Source organism: Oreochromis aureus, linkage group 7, assembly GCF_013358895.1.
Source record: "Oreochromis aureus strain Israel breed Guangdong linkage group 7, ZZ_aureus, whole genome shotgun sequence".
NCBI lineage: Eukaryota > Metazoa > Chordata > Actinopteri > Cichliformes > Cichlidae > Oreochromis > Oreochromis aureus.
Window position 1 is genome coordinate 7,360,403 of NC_052948.1, and position 22,921 is coordinate 7,383,323.

Here is a 22,921-nt window from a genome sequence, read left to right on the forward strand (position 1 = left end):
GTGACATCTGAGGACAATTTTATGATAACACACTCACAAAATGAGGGGCCTCGGAAAAATGAGGACATTTTTGAGGTCCTCATTTTCGAAGCCTTCTAAAGTGTTCTAGAGGCCCCAACATGCTCCCAAACCAAAAATCTCGAATGTCCTGAAATATCACAATTTTATGAAAAGTGTGTTTAAGTGTGTTTAGCGTTTTTGCTCACTTTCAGTTTCGCCGCCTACTGGCCAGTTTTGGAACAAAACACACTTTTAACACACTTTCAGTGGCGTCACTCTGTGAGTCCTCATTTTGTAGGTGTGTCAGACACAATAACACATTTGACCCAGGTTATAGTGGCGTCACTCTGCGAGTCCTCATTTTGTAGGTGTGTCAGACACAATAACACATTTGACCCAGGTTATACCCTTCTTGGGGCTTAAGCAAGGGTAACAACAGTTAAATCAGGCAAATCTTGACAAAATGAAGGTCTTTAGATTCAGTTATTAGTGCCTGCACATCTTGGGGTTTTTGTTGTTGACAAAATGTCTCAAAATATAAAGTTTCAACATTTGTGTAATTATATTACTGTTATTTAATGAGTCTTACTTCTCAAAATCAATGCACAAATTGTCTGACCTTCACTAAGCAGAATGATGTGTGTGCAGATTTTGACCCTTGAAGAGTTTATATTAATCTGCATTAATATAATTGCATCTGCAATCTGCAGTTGAACTTAGAGATTCCTGCCGCTGTCATGTGATTCAGTATGATCATCAGGCTCAGTCTCGACTCTGAATTCAAGAGGGCAGCAGCATGTCTCCTTGTTGAATGTCTGCTTTGAATTTTGGGTTGTTTTTTTTGTTTTGGTTTTCTCCTCTGCTACTACCAGAAGTTGTCTGCACCACACCAGGGCCTGTGCTGCTAGCATAAACCAACTGAGCCTCAACCAGGGCCTGTGCTGTTTTCTGAGGCCATCTGCACCGCACCAGGGCCTAGCTAGACCCATAGGCACCACACCAGGGCCTTTACTGCTGTGTAATCAATTACTGTAAATGTACATGTTATCAGGAAATGATCAGGCGGCAGAGGGTTTTCAGAAACACTGTTAAATGTTCAGTTTCTATTTCATATGTTAAAACAAGATCTAGAGTGTGATAAAAGTGGTGGGTGGGTTCTTTTACATTTTGAGAGAAGCCAATTGAGTCTAATAACAGATTAAATGCCATGTTGAGGCTGTCATTTTAGCATCTACATGGATGTTAAAATCACCCACAATAATTATTTTATCTGAGCTGAGCACTAAATCAGATAAAAGTCTGAGAAATCAGACAGAAACTCTGTAAGGCCCAGGTGGACGATAGATGATAACAAGTAAGACTGGTTTCTGAGTTTTACAGCTGGGGTGGAGCGAGGCTAAGCATCAGGCTTTCAAATGAATTAAAAGTCTGTCTTGGTCTTTCGTTAATTAATAGGCTGGTGTGAAAAATTGCTGCCACACCGCCCCCTCCGCCTGTGCTTTGCGATTTCTGGTAGTTAGAATTACTCGGGGTGTTGATTCATTTTAACTAACATAATCATCCGACTGCAACCAGGTTTCTGTAAGGCAGAGTAAATCGATTTGTTGATCAATTATTAAGTCATGTACTAACAGACTTGGAGGAGCGCCCTAATATTTAATAATCCACAATGTTTTACTCTTTGGTTCAGATGTGGATACTGTATTGTTCTTTCTTTTTGATTTTTTTATGTTTAAATTGTTTTTGCTGGTTTTTAGTTTGTTTTGTCTGTTTGGGAGCTGACACGGTCTCAGTGGAGATGGGTTTTGGGGGTAGCAGGAGAGAGAAGCTGCAGAGAGGCGTGTAAGACTGCAACTCTGCTTCTTGGTCCCAACTCTGGATAGTCATATTTTGGGGCTTTAATAAATTTGTCCATATTTCTAGAAATGAGAGCTGCTCCATCCAAAGTGGGATGGATGCCGTCTCTCCTAACAAGACCAGGTTTCCTCCAGAAGCTTTGCCAATTATCTATGAAGCCGACATCATTTCTGGGACAACACAGACAGCAATTTAAGGAGAAATGCAGCTAAACAGGTCACTCCTGGTCTGATTGGGGAGGGACCAGAGAAAACTACAGAGTCAACATTGTTTTGGCAAAGTTACACACTGATTCGATATTGATTTCAGTGACCTCCGATTGGCGTAACTGGGTGTCATTACTGCCGATGTGAATTATGATTTTACTGAATTTACGTTTACCCTTATGTGGTGGCGCGAATGAGGAATAACCGGGGACGGTAACTAAGATGTTGACAACGCCACCTGGGGGAGGTTACACCCAGGAAAGATATCTCTAGCCAATGTAAGTGTTACACTGGCAACCAAAGCCCACAGACTTGTTATTAACGGCAAAGGTGAGGCAGGTGAATTTTACAAATCAAGGTTTATTAAGAAGAACTACTAAAAACATAGAATTATAAAATCAAAGAGGCACCTAAGGTAGCAGGGTTGAGACGGCAAAATAGTTAATTAAAGCGACCAGACTCCCTACCACGATGCTACCTAAAAACAATCACAACATGATAAAAGAGCAACTAAACAAAATGGTGGAGACCGGCCACTTGAGGAGGCAACCTACAGGAGGGAGTGCCCAAGGGTGCCACCAATTACTCACCCATGTGATTTCACTGCAGACCTCACTCACACTAAGCGGTTGCAATCTACCTATGCCCGGTGTGTACACTCGCATGCATCGGGAGGATTCCACCTCACGTGCCTAGCCCCTCAACAAGCAGCCACACCTCCACTAAAGCAATAAAAGAAAGCATAAAACATTAAACAGATTAGTAAAAGATCTACATAAAACAAATACACCCCAAATTACTGTTTGTTATAAAAGCATTGCGTAACAAACAAAACAGCATATGACAAGACAGCAGTAGTATAGTGCAAGCCTGCAACAAAAGAGGGAAACAGTTGTCAAAGTCCACCCTACTATGCCACGTTATGATGAACACAAGAGTCCCACTTACCACTCTCTAAAGGGCAATACTAAACTGAGTAACTTTCCTGGAGAGATCTGCAGCGCTTAACTGCCTAATGCTCGCAGCCACCTTGGATGGACAAGACTACCAAATGACTCCTTCTGGTAGTGAAGCGCAGCTGTTTCTTATAAGCCTGCTAATTGTCAACTGGGAAGGTGTGGATGTTAGTGGTGCGTTTGTGGACATCATGTAAAATCCTACCCCAGAATCTACTTCACTACACTTAGCCAGCAGTTTTAAATTTCCTTCAATGTCGCCTGCTCTGGCCCCTGGAAGACAATTAACTATGGTTGCCGGTGTCTCTAGCTTCACATGTCTGAGAACAGAATCACCAATTACCAGAGTTTGACCCCGGACGGTGTGTGTACGCCGAGTGGGGAAAAACAGTTGAACACATGTATGAATTTGAGGAATGGACCCAAAATGCAGACACAAAGGAACGTGAAAAAAATTTTAATATTAACAGAAAGCAAGCTGTTTATTAAGGCTGGTAAAATAAGCAGAACCAGCTTCCAGTTTGGATTCGGAGACAGACACTATCTCTACTTTTAAGATTAGGCTTCAAACTTTCCTTTTGCTAAAGCATATAGTTAGGGCAGGATCAGGTGACCCTGAATCCTCCCTTAGTTGTGCTGCAGTGAGCGTGAGGCTGCCGGGATTCCCATGATGCACTGAGTTTTTCCTTTCCAGTCACCTTTCTCACTCACTATGTGTTAATAGACCTCTCTGCACTGAATCATACTTGTTATTAATCCACAGCATGTCTTTATCCTGTCTTCCTTCTCTCACCCCAACCAATCACAGCAGATGGCCCCGCCCTCCCTGAGCCTGGTTCTGCTGGAGGTTTCTTCCTGTTAAAGGGAGTTTTCCTTCGCACTGTCGCCAAAGTTCTTGCTCATAGGTGGTCGTATGATTGTTGGGTTTTTCCTCTGTATCTATTATTGTGCGATCTACTGTACAATATAAAAGCGCCTTGAGGCGATTGTTGTTGTGATTTGGTGCTATATAAATAAAATTGAATTTAATTGAATTAAAGATTACAAAACAAAAGGCAGAAGTGAAGCTAAACAATAACCTAACCTGGGGACAAACCATGAAACCTGACATGGATACAAACATACCTGGAACATGGAAGCGTGGCACCAAAGACAACAGATGACCTGACACTGAACAAATGAGGACAGGACTTACAGTGGCTTGCAAAAGTATTCGGCCCCCTTGAACTTTTCCACATTTTGTCACATTACTGCCACAAACATGAATCAATTTTATTGGACTCGCACATGAAAGACCAATACAAAGTGGTCTACACGTGAGAAGTGGAATGAAAATCATACATGATTCCAAACATTTTTACAAATAAATAACTGAAAAGGGGTGTGCGTAATTATTCAGCCCCTGAGTCAATACTTTGTAGAACCACCTTTTGCTGAAATTGGATTCCATTAAAATTGATTCATGTTTGTGGCAGTAATGTGACAAAATGTGGAAAAGGGGCGAATACTTTTGCAAGCCCTTGTAAGTACACAGAGAGAGACAATGAGGGGATGAGGAACAGCTGGGACAAATCAGACCTAACAAGACAAGGGAAACAAAACTAGACTCACTGCATATAGGACAAGGACTTTCACAATAAAACAGACATCACAAGGGTAATCTAATAAACAAATGAACTTAGCTAACCTAAAGAACTTATAAATAAACATCGACATCCAAACAAACTAAAACTTAAAATGCTGGGTCAACAAACCCAGGAAAGTGACAGTAAAATCATTTATTATACACATTATACTTATTTTCTTAAATTGCTTATCTATTATCTGTATTTTCACTTGAGGGTCTAGGGTACTGCTCTTCTTTTCATGACAAATTAGGACATGTTTATGATAACACACTGACAATATCAGGCCAATTTTGGCATTACTCCATCAGTGAACAGCATGCCCATGCTAACTTAAACTAGACCAGCAAGCTAACCACATGTGTATTTAAGTGTTACTTAAGAATAGGAACCAAACAAATTAACGGAACGAAATTAACTGTAACAGCAGTTTGCAAAACACTGTGACACTTCTCAAGTGTTCCTACCTCAAATACAGCGAGTGTTGCTGTGTTTTGTTGTTAAATGGACGAGGAGAGCCCGTGGCTGGTGAGAGGATGCGGCATTTCGTCAGTGGAGCATAGAACGACGTCTGTGATTGGACAACAAGTGAGTAACGCTGCATCTGATTGTTCAAAGCCTCAACCAAAGAGCTGCTGGTCACGGCAAGATACAAACTCGCCGGAGCTCTGAGTGAACTGCACATCCGGGACCTTCAGCACTCAGCAGAGATTTGTCTTGACGTATGTATTTACCTTTGATATCCATGACTCGACGCACATTTAGCAAGGTAAAGTTGTATGTTTAACAAGCTAATTAACGCTAGTTAAGCGGAACTAAAACAATACACAATCGATTTGAACAAACTGTGTGATGAATGATGATAAATGCTAAAAATTACTTAAGATTTATCTTCAACAATAGATATTAAAGTTTAATTTAACTGTTTTAAATTCCCACTGGAGTTAAAGGGACCTGTGGCCTTGCACGTGCTCTGCATCTTCAACTGCACAGACAGTCAGTCTAAGCTCTTTTTAAGTGTAGCTAACTGCAACACACATTTTTTTCAACACAAGATATGTTTGGGGGATTTAAATGTTAATAATAATGTTTTCGTATTTAGCACAAACCAATAGGGTCTGGGTCTCTGTTGTCGTTTCTAACGTTATTCTAAGGTTTTTGAGTTTCTTATGTTTAGTGGCGGGTTAGTTGAGTTTGGCTTAACGTTATTAACATTGTTTTAAGGGAGTTTATGTTAGGGTTGTATATTACAACGTTTGTATTTTCATGCCATTTTCCTGTTTTATTTTGAAAAGAGTCTGTTGTGTTCAGTTCATTAATCTCACTGACCTGTTGTGTCAATAGAATCATTTGTGCCAGCTACTTCCCTGCTCTCCTTCCATCCTGTCTCAACCTCCAACAGGAAAGTAGAAGTCCTCATATGGTAGGACCAGTGATTGTAGTGTGTGTGTTACACTGTCCTCATATTGTTTTAAGCTGTGAAGGACATGAGTGTGTTTCAGTTGCCTTCCTCATGTGGTTGGATCAACAACTCTAGTGTGTGTTACACTGTCCTCATATTGTGGGTAGCAGAACTGTACAGTGTTAAGTTTCTTTAGAATCTGGTATAAGGAAGTCGGATCCTTCTGTAATAATGTTCACTGATACAAATATGATCTGTAGTTAATTATCTAGTCGGGTTTATACTAGAGAATGTTTCTGACGTTATATTGTTGTCTTTTGTTGCAGACACCAAGTGCTGAGGTCCTGTCTCAGCCTCATACTTACCACTTCATTCTTCCAACAGGTTACACATCATATTTTTGTATTTGGTATCAAGTATATGTGTCAGATGGGCCTAGTGCATAAATGAAATGCACTTTAATTGTATTAAAACAATCAGTTTCAGTCAAAGTTAACCAAAATCAACATTAGCATTAGGAGAAAGTAATTGTCTATACCATTTGTTAGTCCAAACTTTCCGTAAAAGCATCAGCGTGATCTTTATTCTGACTACATTTGATATTTTTGTCCTTTTACATGTTTTTGTCCATTTAACCTCCGCTGATCAGTTTACATGATTTAATTTCTGGGGAAATAGATGCCTTTAAATCAGTGTTGGGTTTGGAGCTTTTATTGACAACAGCAGAAGAAGTTAGAAGTCAGGAACATGAACTCTACATGTGTTCAGTCGTCATGTCCTCATATTGTTTTAAGCTGTGAAGGACATGAGTGTGTTTAAGAAGAAGTCCTCATATGGTAGGACCAGTGATTGTAGTGTGTGTTACACTGTCCTCATATTGTTTTAAGCTGTGAAGGACATGAGTGTGTTTCAGTTGCCTTCCTCATGTGGTTGGACCAACAACTCTAGTGTGTGTTACACTGTCCTCATATTGTTGGTAGCAGAACTGTACAGTGTTAAGTTTCTTTAGAATCTGGTATAAGGAAGTCGGATCCTTCTGTAATAATGTTCACTGCTACAAATATGATCTGTAGTTGATCATCTAGTCGGGATTTATACTAGAGAATGTTTCTGACGTTATATTGTTGTCTTTTGTTGCAGACACCAAGTGCTGAGGTCCTGTCTCAGCCTCATACAGACCAATCGGTGAGTGACATACCCACTTCATTCTTCCAACAGGTTACACATCATGTTTTGTATTTGGTATCAAGTATATGTGTCAGATGGGCCTAGTGCATAAATGAAATGCACTTTAATTGTATTAAAACAATCAGTTTCAGTCAAAGTTAACCAAAATCAACATTAGCATTAGGAGAAAGTAATTGTCTATACCATTTGTTGGTCAAACTTTCCTTTAAGCATCAACTTGATCTTTATTCTGACTACATTTGATATTTTGTCCTTTTACACATGTTTTTGTCCATTTAACCTCCCGCTGATCAGTTTACATGATTTAATTTCTGGGGAAATAGATGGCTTTACATCAGTGTTGGGTTTAGAGCTTTTATTGACAACAGCAGGAGAAGTTAGAAGTCAGGAACATGAACTCTACATGTGTTCAGTCGTCATGTCCTCATATTGTTTTAAGCTGTGAAGGACATGAGTGTGTTTCAGTTGCCTTCTTCATGTGGTTGGACCAACAACTCTAGTGTGTGTTACACTGTCCTCATATTGTGTGTAGCAGAACTGTACAGTGTTAAGTTTCTATAGAATCTGGTATAAGGAAGTCAGATCCTTCTGTGAATAATGTTCACTGCTACAAATATGATCTGTAGTTGATCATCTAGTCGGGATTTATACTAGAGAATGTTTCTGACGTTATATTGTCTTTTGTTGCAGACACCAAGTGCTGAGGTCCTGTCTCAGCCTCATACAGACCAATCGGTGAGTGACTTACCCACTTCATTCTTCCAACAGGTTACACATCATGTTTTTGTATTTGGTATCAAGTATATGTGTCAGATGGGCCTAGTGCATAAATGAAATGCACTTTAATTGTATTAAAACAATCAGTTTCAGTCAAAGTTAACCAAAATCAACATTAGCATTAGGAGAAAGTAATTGTCTATACCATTTGTTAGTCAAACTTTCCTTTAAGCATCAACTTGATCTTTATTCTGACTACATTTGATATTTTTGTCCTTTTACACATGTTTTTGTCCATTTAACCTCCTGCTGATCAGTTTACATGATTTAATTTCTGGGGAAATAGATGGCTTTACATCAGTGTTGGGTTTAGAGCTTTTATTGACAACAGCAGGAGAAGTTAGAAGTCAGGAACATGAACTCTACATGTGTTCAGTCGTCATGTCCTCATATTGTTTTAAGCTGTGAAGGACATGAGTGTGTTTCAGTTGCCTTCTTCATGTGGTTGGACCAACAACTCTAGTGTGTGTTACACTGTCCTCATATTGTTGGTAGCAGAACTGTACAGTGTTAAGTTTCTTTAGAATCTGGTATAAGGAAGTCGGATCCTTCTGTAATAATGTTCACTGCTACAAATATGATCTGTAGTTAATTATCTAGTCGGGATTTATCCTAGAGAATGTTTCTGACGTTATATTGTTGTCTTTTGTTGCAGACACCAAGTGCTGAGGTCCTGTCTCAGCCTCATACAGACCAATCGGTGAGTGACTTACCCACTTCATTCTTCCAACAGGTTACACATCATATTTTTGTATTTGGTATCAAGTATATGTGTCAGATGGGCCTAGTGCATAAATGAAATGCACTTTAATTGTATTAAAACAATCAGTTTCAGTCAAAGTTAACCAAAATCAACATTAGCATTAGGAGAAAGTAATTGTCTATACCATTTGTTAGTCCAAACTTTCCCTTAAAGCATCAGCGTGATCTTTATTCTGACTACATTTGATATTTTTGTCCTTTTACACATGTTTTTGTCCATTTAACCTCCGCTGATCAGTTTACATGATTTAATTTCTGGGGAAATAGATGCCTTTAAATCAGTGTTGGGTTTGGAGCTTTTATTGACAACAGCAGAAGAAGTTAGAAGTCAGGAACATGAACTCTACATGTGTTCAGTCGTCATGTCCTCATATTGTTTTAAGCTGTGAAGGACATGAGTGTGTTTAAGAAAGAAGTCCTCATATGGTAGGACCAGTGATTGTAGTGTGTGTTACACTGTCCTCATATTGTTTTAAGCTGTGAAGGACATGAGTGTGTTTCAGTTGCCTTCCTCATGTGGTTGGACCAACAACTCTAGTGTGTGTTACACTGTCCTCATATTGTTGGTAGCAGAACTGTACAGTGTTAAGTTTCTTTAGAATCTGGTATAAGGAAGTCGGATCCTTCTGTAATAATGTTCACTGCTACAAATATGATCTGTAGTTGATCATCTAGTCGGGATTTATACTAGAGAATGTTTCTGACGTTATATTGTTGTCTTTTGTTGCAGACACCAAGTGCTGAGGTCCTGTCTCAGCCTCATACAGACCAATCGGTGAGTGACTTACCCACTTCATTCTTCCAACAGGTTACACATCATATTTTTGTATTTGGTATCAAGTATATGTGTCAGATGGGCCTAGTGCATAAATTAAATGCACTTTAATTGTATTAAAACAATCAGTTTCAGTCAAAGTTAACCAAAATCAACATTAGCATTAGGAGAAAGTAATTGTCTATACCATTTGTTAGTCCAAACTTTCCTTTAAGCATCAGCGTGATCTTTATTCTGACTACATTTGATATTTTGTCCTTTTACATGTTTTGTCCATTTAACCTCCCGCTGATCAGTTTACATGATTTAATTTCTGGGGAAATAGATGGCTTTACATCAGTGTTGGGTTTAGAGCTTTTATTGACAACAGCAGGAGAAGTTAGAAGTCAGGAACATGAACTCTACATGTGTTCAGTCGTCATGTCCTCATATTGTTTTAAGCTGTGAAGGACATGAGTGTGTTTCAGTTGCCTTCTTCATGTGGTTGGACCAACAACTCTAGTGTGTGTTACACTGTCCTCATATTGTGTGTAGCAGAACTGTACAGTGTTAAGTTTCTATAGAATCTGGTATAAGGAAGTCGGATCCTTCTGTGAATAATGTTCACTGCTACAAATATGATCTGTAGTTGATCATCTAGTCGGGTTATACTAGAGAATGTTTCTGACGTTATATTGTCTTTTGTTGCAGACACCAAGTGCTGAGGTCCTGTCTCAGCCTCATACAGACCAATCGGTGAGTGACTTACCCACTTCATTCTTCCAACAGGTTACACATCATGTTTTTGTATTTGGTATCAAGTATATGTGTCAGATGGGCCTAGTGCATAAATGAAATGCACTTTAATTGTATTAAAACAATCAGTTTCAGTCAAAGTTAACCAAAATCAACATTAGCATTAGGAGAAAGTAATTGTCTATACCATTTGTTAGTCAAACTTTCCTTTAAGCATCAGCGTGATCTTTATTCTGACTACATTTGATATTTTGTCCTTTTACACATGTTTTGTCCATTTAACCTCCTGCTGATCAGTTTACATGATTTAATTTCTGGGGAAATAGATGGCTTTACATCAGTGTTGGGTTTAGAGCTTTTATTGACAACAGCAGGAGAAGTTAGAAGTCAGGAACATGAACTCTACATGTGTTCAGTCGTCATGTCCTCATATTGTTTTAAGCTGTGAAGGACATGAGTGTGTTTCAGTTGCCTTCTTCATGTGGTTGGACCAACAACTCTAGTGTGTGTTACACTGTCCTCATATTGTTGGTAGCAGAACTGTACAGTGTTAAGTTTCTTTAGAATCTGGTATAAGGAAGTCGGATCCTTCTGTAATAATGTTCACTGCTACAAATATGATCTGTAGTTGATCATCTAGTTGGGATTTATACTAGAGAATGTTTCTGACGTTATATTGTTGTCTTTTGTTGCAGACACCAAGTGCTGAGGTCCTGTCTCAGCCTCATACAGACCAATCGGTGAGTGACTTACCCACTTCATTCTTCCAACAGGTTACACATCATATTTTGTATTTGGTATCAAGTATATGTGTCAGATGGGCCTAGTGCATAAATGAAATGCACTTTAATTGTATTAAAACAATCAGTTTCAGTCAAAGTTAACCAAAATCAACATTAGCATTAGGAGAAAGTAATTGTCTATACCATTTGTTAGTCCAAACTTTCCTTTAAGCATCAACTTGATCTTTATTCTGACTACATTTGATATTTTTGTCCTTTTACGTTTTGTCCATTTAACCTCCCGCTGATCAGTTTACATGATTTAATTTCTGGGGAAATAGATGGCTTTACATCAGTGTTGGGTTTAGAGCTTTTATTGACAACAGCAGGAGAAGTTAGAAGTCAGGAACATGAACTCTACATGTGTTCAGTCGTCATGTCCTCATATTGTTTTAAGCTGTGAAGGACATGAGTGTGTTTAAGTAGAAGTCCTCATATGGTAGGACCAGTGATTGTAGTGTGTGTGTTACACTGTCCTCATATTGTTGGTAGCAGAACTGTACAGTGTTAAGTTTCTTTAGAATCTGGTATAAGGAAGTCAGATCCTTCTGTAATAATGTTCACTGCTACAAATATGATCTGTAGTTAATTATCTAGTCGGGTTTATCCTAGAGAATGTTTCTGACGTTATATTGTTGTCTTTTGTTGCAGACACCAAGTGCTGAGGTCCTGTCTCAGCCTCATACAGACCAATCGGTGAGTGACATACCCACTTCATTCTTCCAACAGGTTACACATCATGTTTTTGTATTTGGTATCAAGTATATGTGCCAGTTGGGCCTAGTGCATAAATGAAATGCACTTTGATTGTTTTAATACAATCAGTTTGAGGAAAAGTTTCCCAAAATCAACAGTATTAGGAGAAAGCAATTGTCTATACCATTTGTTAGTCCAAACTTTCCTTAAAGCATCAGCTTGATCTTTATTCTGACTACATTTGATATTTTTGTCCTTTACACGTTTTGTCCATTTAACCTCCCGCCGATCAGTTTACATGATTTAATTTCTGGGGAAATAGATGGCTTTACATCAGTGTTGGGTTTAGAGCTTTTATTGACAACAGCAGGAGAAGTTAGAAGTCAGGAACATGAACTCTACATGTGTTCAGTCGTCATGTCCTCATATTGTTTTAAGCTGTGAAGGACATGAGTGTGTTTAAGAAGAAGTCCTCATATGGTAGGACCAGTGATTGTAGTGTGTGTTACAATGTCCTCATATTGTTTTAAGCTGTGAAGGACATGAGTGTGTTTAAGTAGAAGTCCTCATATGGTAGGACCAGTGATTGTAGTGTGTGTTACACTGTCCTCATATTGTTTTAAGCTGTGAAGGACATGAGTGTGTTTCAGTTGCCTTCTTCATGTGGTTGGACCAACAACTCTAGTGTGTGTTACACTGTCCTCATATTGTTGGTAGCAGAACTGTACAGTGTTAAGTTTCTATAGAATCTGGTATAAGGAAGTCGGATCCTTCTGTAATAATGTTCACTGCTACAAATATGATCTGTAGTTGATCATCTAGTCGGGATTTATACTAGAGAATGTTTCTGACGTTATATTGTTGTCTTTTGTTGCAGACACCAAGTGCTGAGGTCCTGTCTCAGCCTCATACAGACCAATCGGTGAGTGACTTACCCACTTCATTCTTCCAACAGGTTACACATCATATTTTTGTATTTGGTATCAAGTATATGTGTCAGATGGGCCTAGTGCATAAATGAAATGTACTTTAATTGTATTAAAACAATCAGTTTCAGTCAAAGTTAACCAAAATCAACATTAGCATTAGGAGAAAGTAATTGTCTATACCAGGGTGCCCAATCCCAGTCCTCGAGAGCTACTGTCCTGCAGCTTTTAGATGCATCCCTACTCCAACACAGCTGAATCAAATAGTTGGATTACCAATTCGGCATGCCATCAAGTCTGGCAAAGGCCTGATAACGAGCCATTCATTTGATTCAGGTGTGCTCGAACAAGGACGCATCTAAAAGCTGCAGGGCAGTAGCTCTCGAGGACTGGGATTGGGCACCCCTGGTCTATACCATTTGTTAGTCCAAACTTTCCCTTAAAGCATCAGCGTGATCTTTATTCTGACTACATTTGATATTTTTGTCCTTTTACACATGTTTTTGTCCATTTAACCTCCCGCTGATCAGTTTACATGATTTAATTTCTGGGGAAATAGATGCCTTTAAATCAGTGTTGGGTTTGGAGCTTTTATTGACAACAGCAGAAGAAGTTAGAAGTCAGGAACATGAACTCTACATGTGTTCAGTCGTCATGTCCTCATATTGTTTTAAGCTGTGAAGGACATGAGTGTGTTTAAGAAGAAGTCCTCATATGGTAGGACCAGTGATTGTAGTGTGTGTTACACTGTCCTCATATTGTTTTAAGCTGTGAAGGACATGAGTGTGTTTCAGTTGCCTTCTTCATGTGGTTGGACCAACAACTCTAGTGTGTGTTACACTGTCCTCATATTGTGTGTAGCAGAACTGTACAGTGTTAAGTTTCTATAGAATCTGGTATAAGGAAGTCAGATCCTTCTGTGAATAATGTTCACTGCTACAAATATGATCTGTAGTTGATCATCTAGTCGGGATTTATACTAGAGAATGTTTCTGACGTTATATTGTCTTTTGTTGCAGACACCAAGTGCTGAGGTCCTGTCTCAGCCTCATACAGACCAATCGGTGAGTGACTTACCCACTTCATTCTTCCAACAGGTTACACATCATGTTTTTGTATTTGGTATCAAGTATATGTGTCAGATGGGCCTAGTGCATAAATGAAATGCACTTTAATTGTATTAAAACAATCAGTTTCAGTCAAAGTTAACCAAAATCAACATTAGCATTAGGAGAAAGTAATTGTCTATACCATTTGTTAGTCCAAACTTTCCTTAAAGCATCAGCGTGATCTTTATTCTGACTACATTTGATATTTTTGTCCTTTACACATGTTTTTTGTCCATTTAACCTCCTGCTGATCAGTTTACATGATTTAATTTCTGGGGAAATAGATGGCTTTACATCAGTGTTGGGTTTAGAGCTTTTATTGACAACAGCAGGAGAAGTTAGAAGTCAGGAACATGAACTCTACATGTGTTCAGTCGTCATGTCCTCATATTGTTTTAAGCTGTGAAGGACATGAGTGTGTTTCAGTTGCCTTCTTCATGTGGTTGGACCAACAACTCTAGTGTGTGTTACACTGTCCTCATATTGTTGGTAGCAGAACTGTACAGTGTTAAGTTTCTTTAGAATCTGGTATAAGGAAGTCGGATCCTTCTGTAATAATGTTCACTGCTACAAATATGATCTGTAGTTGATCATCTAGTTGGGATTTATACTAGAGAATGTTTCTGACGTTATATTGTTGTCTTTTGTTGCAGACACCAAGTGCTGAGGTCCTGTCTCAGCCTCATACAGACCAATCGGTGAGTGACTTACCCACTTCATTCTTCCAACAGGTTACACATCATATTTTTTGTATTTGGTATCAAGTATATGTGTCAGATGGGCCTAGTGCATAAATGAAATGCACTTTAATTGTATTAAAACAATCAGTTTCAGTCAAAGTTAACCAAAATCAACATTAGCATTAGGAGAAAGTAATTGTCTATACCATTTGTTAGTCAAACTTTCCTTTAAGCATCAGCTTGATCTTTATTCTGACTACATTTGATATTTTTGTCCTTTTACACGTTTTTGTCCATTTAACCTCCCGCTGATCAGTTTACATGATTTAATTTCTGGGGAAATAGATGGCTTTACATCAGTGTTGGGTTTAGAGCTTTTATTGACAACAGCAGGAGAAGTTAGAAGTCAGGAACATGAACTCTACATGTGTTCAGTCGTCATGTCCTCATATTGTTTTAAGCTGTGAAGGACATGAGTGTGTTTAAGTAGAAGTCCTCATATGGTAGGACCAGTGATTGTAGTGTGTGTGTTACACTGTCCTCATATTGTTGGTAGCAGAACTGTACAGTGTTAAGTTTCTTTAGAATCTGGTATAAGGAAGTCAGATCCTTCTGTAATAATGTTCACTGCTACAAATATGATCTGTAGTTAATTATCTAGTCGGGATTTATCCTAGAGAATGTTTCTGACGTTATATTGTTGTCTTTTGTTGCAGACACCAAGTGCTGAGGTCCTGTCTCAGCCTCATACAGACCAATCGGTGAGTGACATACCCACTTCATTCTTCCAACAGGTTACACATCATGTTTTTGTATTTGGTATCAAGTATATGTGCCAGTTGGGCCTAGTGCATAAATGAAATGCACTTTGATTGTTTTAATACAATCAGTTTGAGGAAAAGTTTCCCAAAATCAACATTAGTATTAGGAGAAAGCAATTGTCTATACCATTTGTTAGTCAAACTTTCCTTAAAGCATCAGCTTGATCTTTATTCTGACTACATTTGATATTTTTGTCCTTTACACGTTTTTGTCCATTTAACCTCCCAAATATGATCAGTTTACATGATTTAATTTCTGGGAAATAGATGGCTTTACATCAGTGTTGGGTTTAGAGCTTTTATTGACAACAGCAGGAGAAGTTAGAAGTCAGGAACATGAACTCTACATGTGTTCAGTCGTCATGTCCTCATATTGTTTTAAGCTGTGAAGGACATGAGTGTGTTTAAGAAGAAGTCCTCATATGGTAGGACCAGTGATTGTAGTGTGTGTTACAATGTCCTCATATTGTTTTAAGCTGTGAAGGACATGAGTGTGTTTAAGTAGAAGTCCTCATATGGTAGGACCAGTGATTGTAGTGTGTGTTACACTGTCCTCATATTGTTTTAAGCTGTGAAGGACATGAGTGTGTTTCAGTTGCCTTCTTCATGTGGTTGGACCAACAACTCTAGTGTGTGTTACACTGTCCTCATATTGTTGGTAGCAGAACTGTACAGTGTTAAGTTTCTTTAGAATCTGGTATAAGGAAGTCGGATCCTTCTGTAATAATGTTCACTGCTACAAATATGATCTGTAGTTGATCATCTAGTCGGGATTTATACTAGAGAATGTTTCTGACGTTATATTGTTGTCTTTGTTGCAGACACCAAGTGCTGAGGTCCTGTCTCAGCCTCATACAGACCAATCGGTGAGTGACTTACCCACTTCATTCTTCCAACAGGTTACACATCATATTTTTGTATTTGGTATCAAGTATATGTGTCAGATGGGCCTAGTGCATAAATGAAATGTACTTTAATTGTATTAAAACAATCAGTTTCAGTCAAAGTTAACCAAAATCAACATTAGCATTAGGAGAAAGTAATTGTCTATACCAGGGTGCCCAATCCCAGTCCTCGAGAACTACTGTCCTGCAGCTTTTAGATGCATCCCTACTCCAACACAGCTGAATCAAATAGTTGGATTACCAATTCGGCATGCCATCAAGTCTGGCAAAGGCCTGATAACGAGCCATTCATTTGATTCAGGTGTGCTCGAACAAGGACGCATCTAAAAGCTGCAGGGCAGTAGCTCTCGAGGACTGGGATTGGGCACCCTGGTCTCTACCATTTGTTAGTCCAAACTTACCCTTAAAGCATCAGCTTGATCTTTATTCTGACTACATTTGATATTTTGTCCTTTTACACATGTTTTTGTCCATTTAACCTCCCGCTGATCAGTTTACATGATTTAATTTCTGGGGAAATAGATGGCTTTACATCAGTGTTGGGTTTAGAGCTTTTATTGACAACAGCAGGAGAAGTTAGAAGTCAGGAACATGAACTCTACATGTGTTCAGTCGTCATGTCCTCATATTGTTTTAAGCTGTGAAGGACATGAGTGTGTTTAAGTAGAAGTCCTCATGTGGTAGGACCAGTGATTGTAGTGTGTGTGTTACACTGTCCTCATATTGTTTTAAGCTGTGAAGGACATGAGTGTGTTTAAGAAGAAGTCCTCATATGGTAGGACCAGTGATTGTAGTGTGTGTTACAATGTCCTCATATTGTTTTAAGCTGTGAAGGACATGAGTGTGTTTCAGTTGCCTTCCTCATGTGGTTGGACCAACAACTCTAGTGTGTGTTACACTGTCCTCATATTGTTGGTAGCAGAACTGTACAGTGTTAAGTTTCTATAGAATCTTGTATAAGGAAGTCGGATCCTTCTGTGAATAATGTTCACTGCTACAAATATGATCTGTAGTTGATCATCTAGTCGGGATTTATACTAGAGAATGTTTCTGACGTTATATTGTTGTCTTTTGTTGCAGACACCAAGTGCTGAGGTCCTGTCTCAGCCTCATACAGAACCAATTGGTGAGTGACATACCCACTTCATTCTTCCAACAGGTTACACATCATGTTTTTTTGTATTTAGTAATCAAGTTTATGTGTCAGTTGGGCCTAGTGCATAAATTAAATGCACTTTGATTGTATTAAAACAATCAGTTTGAGTCAAAGTTTCCCAAAATCAACATTAGCTTTACTTCTTTGTGAAGATCTTAGGAGAAAGAAATTGGCGTACCATTTGTTAGTTCTAACTTTCCTTTAAAGCATCAGCTTGATATTTATTCCTACTAAATTTGATATTTTTGTGTTTTTGTGTTACATTGTCCTCATATTGTTTTAAGCTGTGAAGGACATGAATGTGTTTTTGTAGCCTTTCTCAATTGGTAGAACCAACAACTCTAGTTTGTGTTACATTGCTCCTTTAAAGTGCTCCAGTAGAAAGCAAGGTTTAAGAACATTTTGTATTCACATTATAAACTATAAACTAGAATATTTTCTATCTTTTCTTGCATTCACATTAAGATATTTTCTTTTGTTTCCATTTATGACAGCTGGGAAGGTGAGAAGCAAGTGGACAAATGATGAAGTAAAGGTTGCTGCAAAGTACCAGGTAAAAGGAATGTGACTGCTGCTTCCAAGCAGAGCCGGCAGCTCGTAAAGGCAGAGACTGGGTTGCCATAAAGTACTACATCCACAACAGGATCATTGCATTAAAAGAAAGATGCAAGGAAAAAAAAAACAACCAAGAGAGATACTTTGTTGCTTCCACAGTTATGTCAATATTGTAGTTTTCTGTATTGCATTGTTCTTACTCATAAATCTGTGGTTTATGCTGGGTGCTTTTCAATTAAATGATAAGAAAGGCAGATAATGTTCCACGTTTTTATTGACATGAACATTCACTACAAAATGAATTAATGCATTACAATATTAAGACTTAAAAAGTAGACTGACCACATTTGACCTATGTCTTTTTTAAGTCTCTACACAGCTCATATTTACTGTTTTATTAACACATAAATGTCTGATATTTCTGTCAGAAGTTACCCGACTGGTGAGCATTACTATTGTGCATCCATGCCTATTATATTGTAATCTCAAAAGGGCCAAGCTTAAAATACAGAACCTACCCTTACCTGGTCCTTATAAGTCATATATACTTGAAAATTATGTGTTTCCATGGGCTTCACAATTCACCTAAACATGAAATATCAGTGTGTGACCTTATGGTACTCATAAGTCACATAAACCTGACAGTGTCCTCACAAGTAGCATTAAATTCAGGTTTGACCAAAATTTCACCCTAGCCAAAATCTCAACAGATGGGCGTGTTCCTGGAAGCATGGGTCAAACTTTGTGTGATTCCCATGCCTCTAGGACCTTCAGAAAGGCACGTTCCCATTTGTCACATTTTGTCATAGGTCCTGATATTTCACGAAAAACACGTATGTGTGTGTGTGTGTGTGTGTGTGTGTGTGTGTGTGTGTGTGTATTTGTTTTTGTAATTAGTTATCTCCGTTATCCTGGGGTTTGATGCAACCTTCTGCTCCTGCTCACTGCCTCACAGCTATACCGTAAACCCCTTTTGATCTGTAACAACACTCCACAGCCTGTTCTGGCATTAGGTTGCCATGGTGAAAATTGCCAGAATATTATTTCCAGCAGATTGACTCTGGTGCTGGAAGAGGGCAGTCTTTTTTTCTTTTTTTCTTTTTTTTTAATAAAACTATGCCATGCATTATCCTATATCTAGGCCACAGCTGTCCTTTTCAAACGTTTTGTAAGGCTCCTATGAAAGTGATATTTACTTTGTGTTCTGTTTTTCTTTCTGTGTTTATTTTCACTGATCTTTCTTGAATATGAAGTAGTTGCTATAGACAATCTTTCACAGCTTTCTTCTTTTTCTCTGAAAGCATACATATCAGAGGTGTTTTATGCCTGCATCATTCTCTCATCCTTTCTGTCAATGTCTTTTTCACTCGCTGTCCTCTTTAATCTCTTCCTCTCTTAAAATGTCCAATATTTACAGGTTGTTTGCCGGCCTGCTTCCTTCTTTTTGACTCCCTCTCCTCCTTTAGTGAAACTCATCCTCAAGCTTCTGTTTTATTTCAGTGTTTGCTGATCTGAGTAAAGCGTTCTTCCTTGTCCCCAAGCTGTCCCTCATTTAAATGCACTACTTCATTATATGTAGCCTGCAGCCGTAGACCTTTTAGATGTTTCCAAAATTGTCTCCTAAAAATGGGTTGGTGCTCTGCCAGAGAGAGATCCATGGACATTGTTACTCAAAAGATTCTTAAAATGGTGTTTTAAATCTCAAAAAGTCTTTAAAGTATAAAACTCAGGCTCTGATTATGCCTGTTATTAACAGCAGCTGGTAACATGTTTGCAGCCAAACCACTTAAGAATGATGTTCAGAAGGAGTGTTATAGTGGAAATGGTGGTTGCACTGGTCGGACGACTCAAGGACTTGACAGTATAGATCCAGTATATGGAAAAGGATTAAGTCTATCAGACTGCTCTGAGTTCCTCTTGAGATACGGAGCCAGCCATGCGTGTGGATCTTCGGCCTTCATTCACGTCTCTTTTTCTTCAGGGAGAGCTTTTTGAAAGAACGCCTGCATTCATAATGTGGCCAGTATTGACTACTTTTCTTTTGCAGTGCTTTTTCTTTTTGTTCACAAGAAAGAATGAAGCTTCAGCTTAATTTAACTCGAGGCACAATAGGCTCCACTTTTCCTACCTTGTGTTGCTCTTTAGCTGAAAAAATTCACTCCCACAGATGCTACTTACTGAGTATGTTAAGATTTATAGCATATTGCAGTATAAACAATATGTTTCTGCTGACTCTGGACTGCATGAACCTATTTGCTGATGTTTGATGTCTATTAATGATTTTTTGCTGTTGTTGTTATTTTGCTTATACTGTATAAATGTATTCACTCGCTTGTACATTTATTTTTTTGTCAATGTCTGTAATCACTAGGGTTTGGGCAGGTTCGTTCATGGTCCAATCATCCTTTTGCTCCCCTGTGGCATCACCGATGACCAGTAGCATTGCTGCCAGGCAGCAGAGGAAACTATTATTGTGGTGGTGCTATCCACTCTCTGTAACATTCAATTTGTGGCCAAAACACATTTTAAAAAAAGTGCACAGGTAAAAATGAGTGCACCGGGAGTTTATTTCTCACTTCCAGCATGAAGAAACGTTTTCAGGTCTACATACAATGCTGATTGATTTTAACCAACTATAATTAGTGTATTTAAGTAATTGCTGCATAGGTAGTTATTTACACATTTGCCTACCACAGGAAAGCGCCGCTGTTCGATCCAGGGAGGTGACAAATAAACATGTAACATGAAAAAAATGCATTTATTATGTTTCCTACGCCTACTCTGATAATGATGGCTATGAATCACCTGAGTGCTCTTTTTGAAGGCTCTGGTTTTTGTTAAAAAGCTTAGAGATAGCTCCCCAAAACTATTAAATCAACAATTTCCTGACATTGATTTTAGAGGCAGTTTTGTCACTAGTCTGTTTATCTGCATTTTAACAATATTTGTGAAAAGGCATCACAGGAAAAGGTGAAAAGAAGAGAACCTAATTCTTCAAATAACTACAAAGAAAAGGGTGGAAAGGAAAAACTATATACAGTTTTTAGAAAGGCGGTATTTTACCTTTGACTTTTGTTCTGGAAGGTAGCAGAGAGAGAAATCTATGGTACCAGTCAAAAATCAATGAAGACTTGGCTATATATTTTAAATTTTCTTCAGTGCATGGAATTATGAAGTAAACAAAAAAACTGAATATATATTACTTTTTTTTTCCTCCAGTGAAGCTGCCTTTTGCTTTGACAGCTTTGCACATTCTGGTCTTATTCTCAGCAAGCTCCTCAAGTCCCACCTGGAATGTGTTTCCAGCTCTCTTTAAAGTATTCCTGTTTATTCTGAGTACTTTTGGCCGCTTTTCCATCCTTCTGTGGTCCAACCTGTCCCTAAGCCTGCGGAGGCCAAGCAGCCTGACAGTCAATCACTCTCCTTTTCAGATAATTATCCCTTTGCAAAGCCTGGAAGCCATTCCTGGTGATGACCTCATGGAAGTAGGATACTCCCAAAGCTGTGCAAAGAAGTCCTCAAACTATGTCTAGCTTTAGGGATCTATAGTATTTTTGATTTATTTTACACTTCCTTGTTTAATACTCAGTTCTATATGGGTTATTTCACAGTCTAGTATTCCACAGTATAGATAATAGTAAAAACCCTTGAATGACATTTGACTGGAACAGTATGCGAAGAGACAGGTTTTTGTTTGTGATATTATTCATAAATTCTTGGCTTATGCACATTTTACTCAGAACAAAATATAACTTAGGATGTTTGCCCGTTCATGCAGCATTCAGGTGCATGTAACAGAACAATTTCTACAACAGCGAACAGCACGAACGGTTTGGAGGAAGACTGCATGACAAGCAGTCAGATTAGTGTTGCTGCAGTGGCTTGGGCTGCTGAACTCGCTCACGCCAAGCTGTCTGCAGACATTTATAATAACGTGGAACACAAGCGCTACAAGTGAACCGCTTTCGAGACGGTGCAACATTTCTTTTGTTTGAATAATGAATCAGTTATAGATTATGCCAAATCAATACATGAACCAGCCAAAAGAAATAACTAAATTCCTTTGGTTTCAGCAACAGTAACTATGAAACATTCTAAAGTGCAATAATCAGATTGAAATGAAAATGCTCACCCATTTGCCAGGACTGAACAGCAAAGCTGGCAGTGTCATTGTTATTGCCATTACTACAACTGCTATTGCTGCCACAGTCAGTAAATATTATGACTACTGCTGCTAATGTCACTCCTACACTTACTGACAACCCTAAACATAACTAAAAGTAATATAGCTGCTTAAAGTAAAAAACACTGTGCTGAATTTTTTTTTTTTTTTGGCAACAATAAGAAGACACATTTCAGTGAGGACGTCTGTAGTCAAAGGAAGATTATTTCTATCTGCAGTCATTTGTTTTTAGCGTTCCGGGATCTCACCCCACCCCTTTCCATGCACATCCAAAGAAAGCAGAAGATGGAGAGAGCATGCCTCCTCGCCCTTCCAGGGAGAACAGCAAGATCCTCATATAGAGCAGGCTTCAAAGAAAATGAATATGATGCTGATTAGGACAGACACAGAATGAAAATGAGGACCAGGTGGAGCTGGGTTTCTAAGTAGCTTGCAGATGCACAGCAGTCGTAGGCAGTTGTCTTAAAAAGTACACCCTCTTTAAGGTTTGCCACCTGGATGCACAGACGGGCATCACCTGAACCAACAGATGTTCTTAGTTGGCATTGAGAACGGCTGATCTGCCAGGATTACAGATGAGCTTGAGTTTATGACATGGCTAAACTATGCTTGAGATATTTACTGTTTGTAGCTGTTTTTTTTTTTATTATTATTATTACTAACATAATGCAAGGAGGAAACTGTTAACATTTACTGATTGAAAGTGTGTTTCTTAAAGTTGATCTAGGTCACGGTAATAGCTTTTTAAGGTGTGCTAAAAGCTTTTCTTTGTGTTTGTACTGGGAGCTTCGGAGCTCATCCCTTATCCTGCCCAGAGGTTAGAGT

At 38.6% G+C, this 22,921-nt stretch overlaps 1 protein-coding gene and 1 long non-coding RNA gene across 6 annotated transcripts in view; both read left to right on the plus strand.

The window, feature by feature from the left end:
* furinb (furin (paired basic amino acid cleaving enzyme) b) overlaps window positions 1-22,921 on the plus strand; it is a 114,511-nt gene that overhangs the window by 15,885 nt on the left and 75,705 nt on the right. The gene's annotated exons all lie outside the window — the stretch shown is intronic.
* On the plus strand, window positions 5,267-6,024 carry LOC120441214. The gene is made up of 3 exons (XR_005613886.1): window positions 5,267-5,413; window positions 5,589-5,640; window positions 5,989-6,024. It is a non-coding gene; the product is annotated as an uncharacterized LOC120441214 (long non-coding RNA).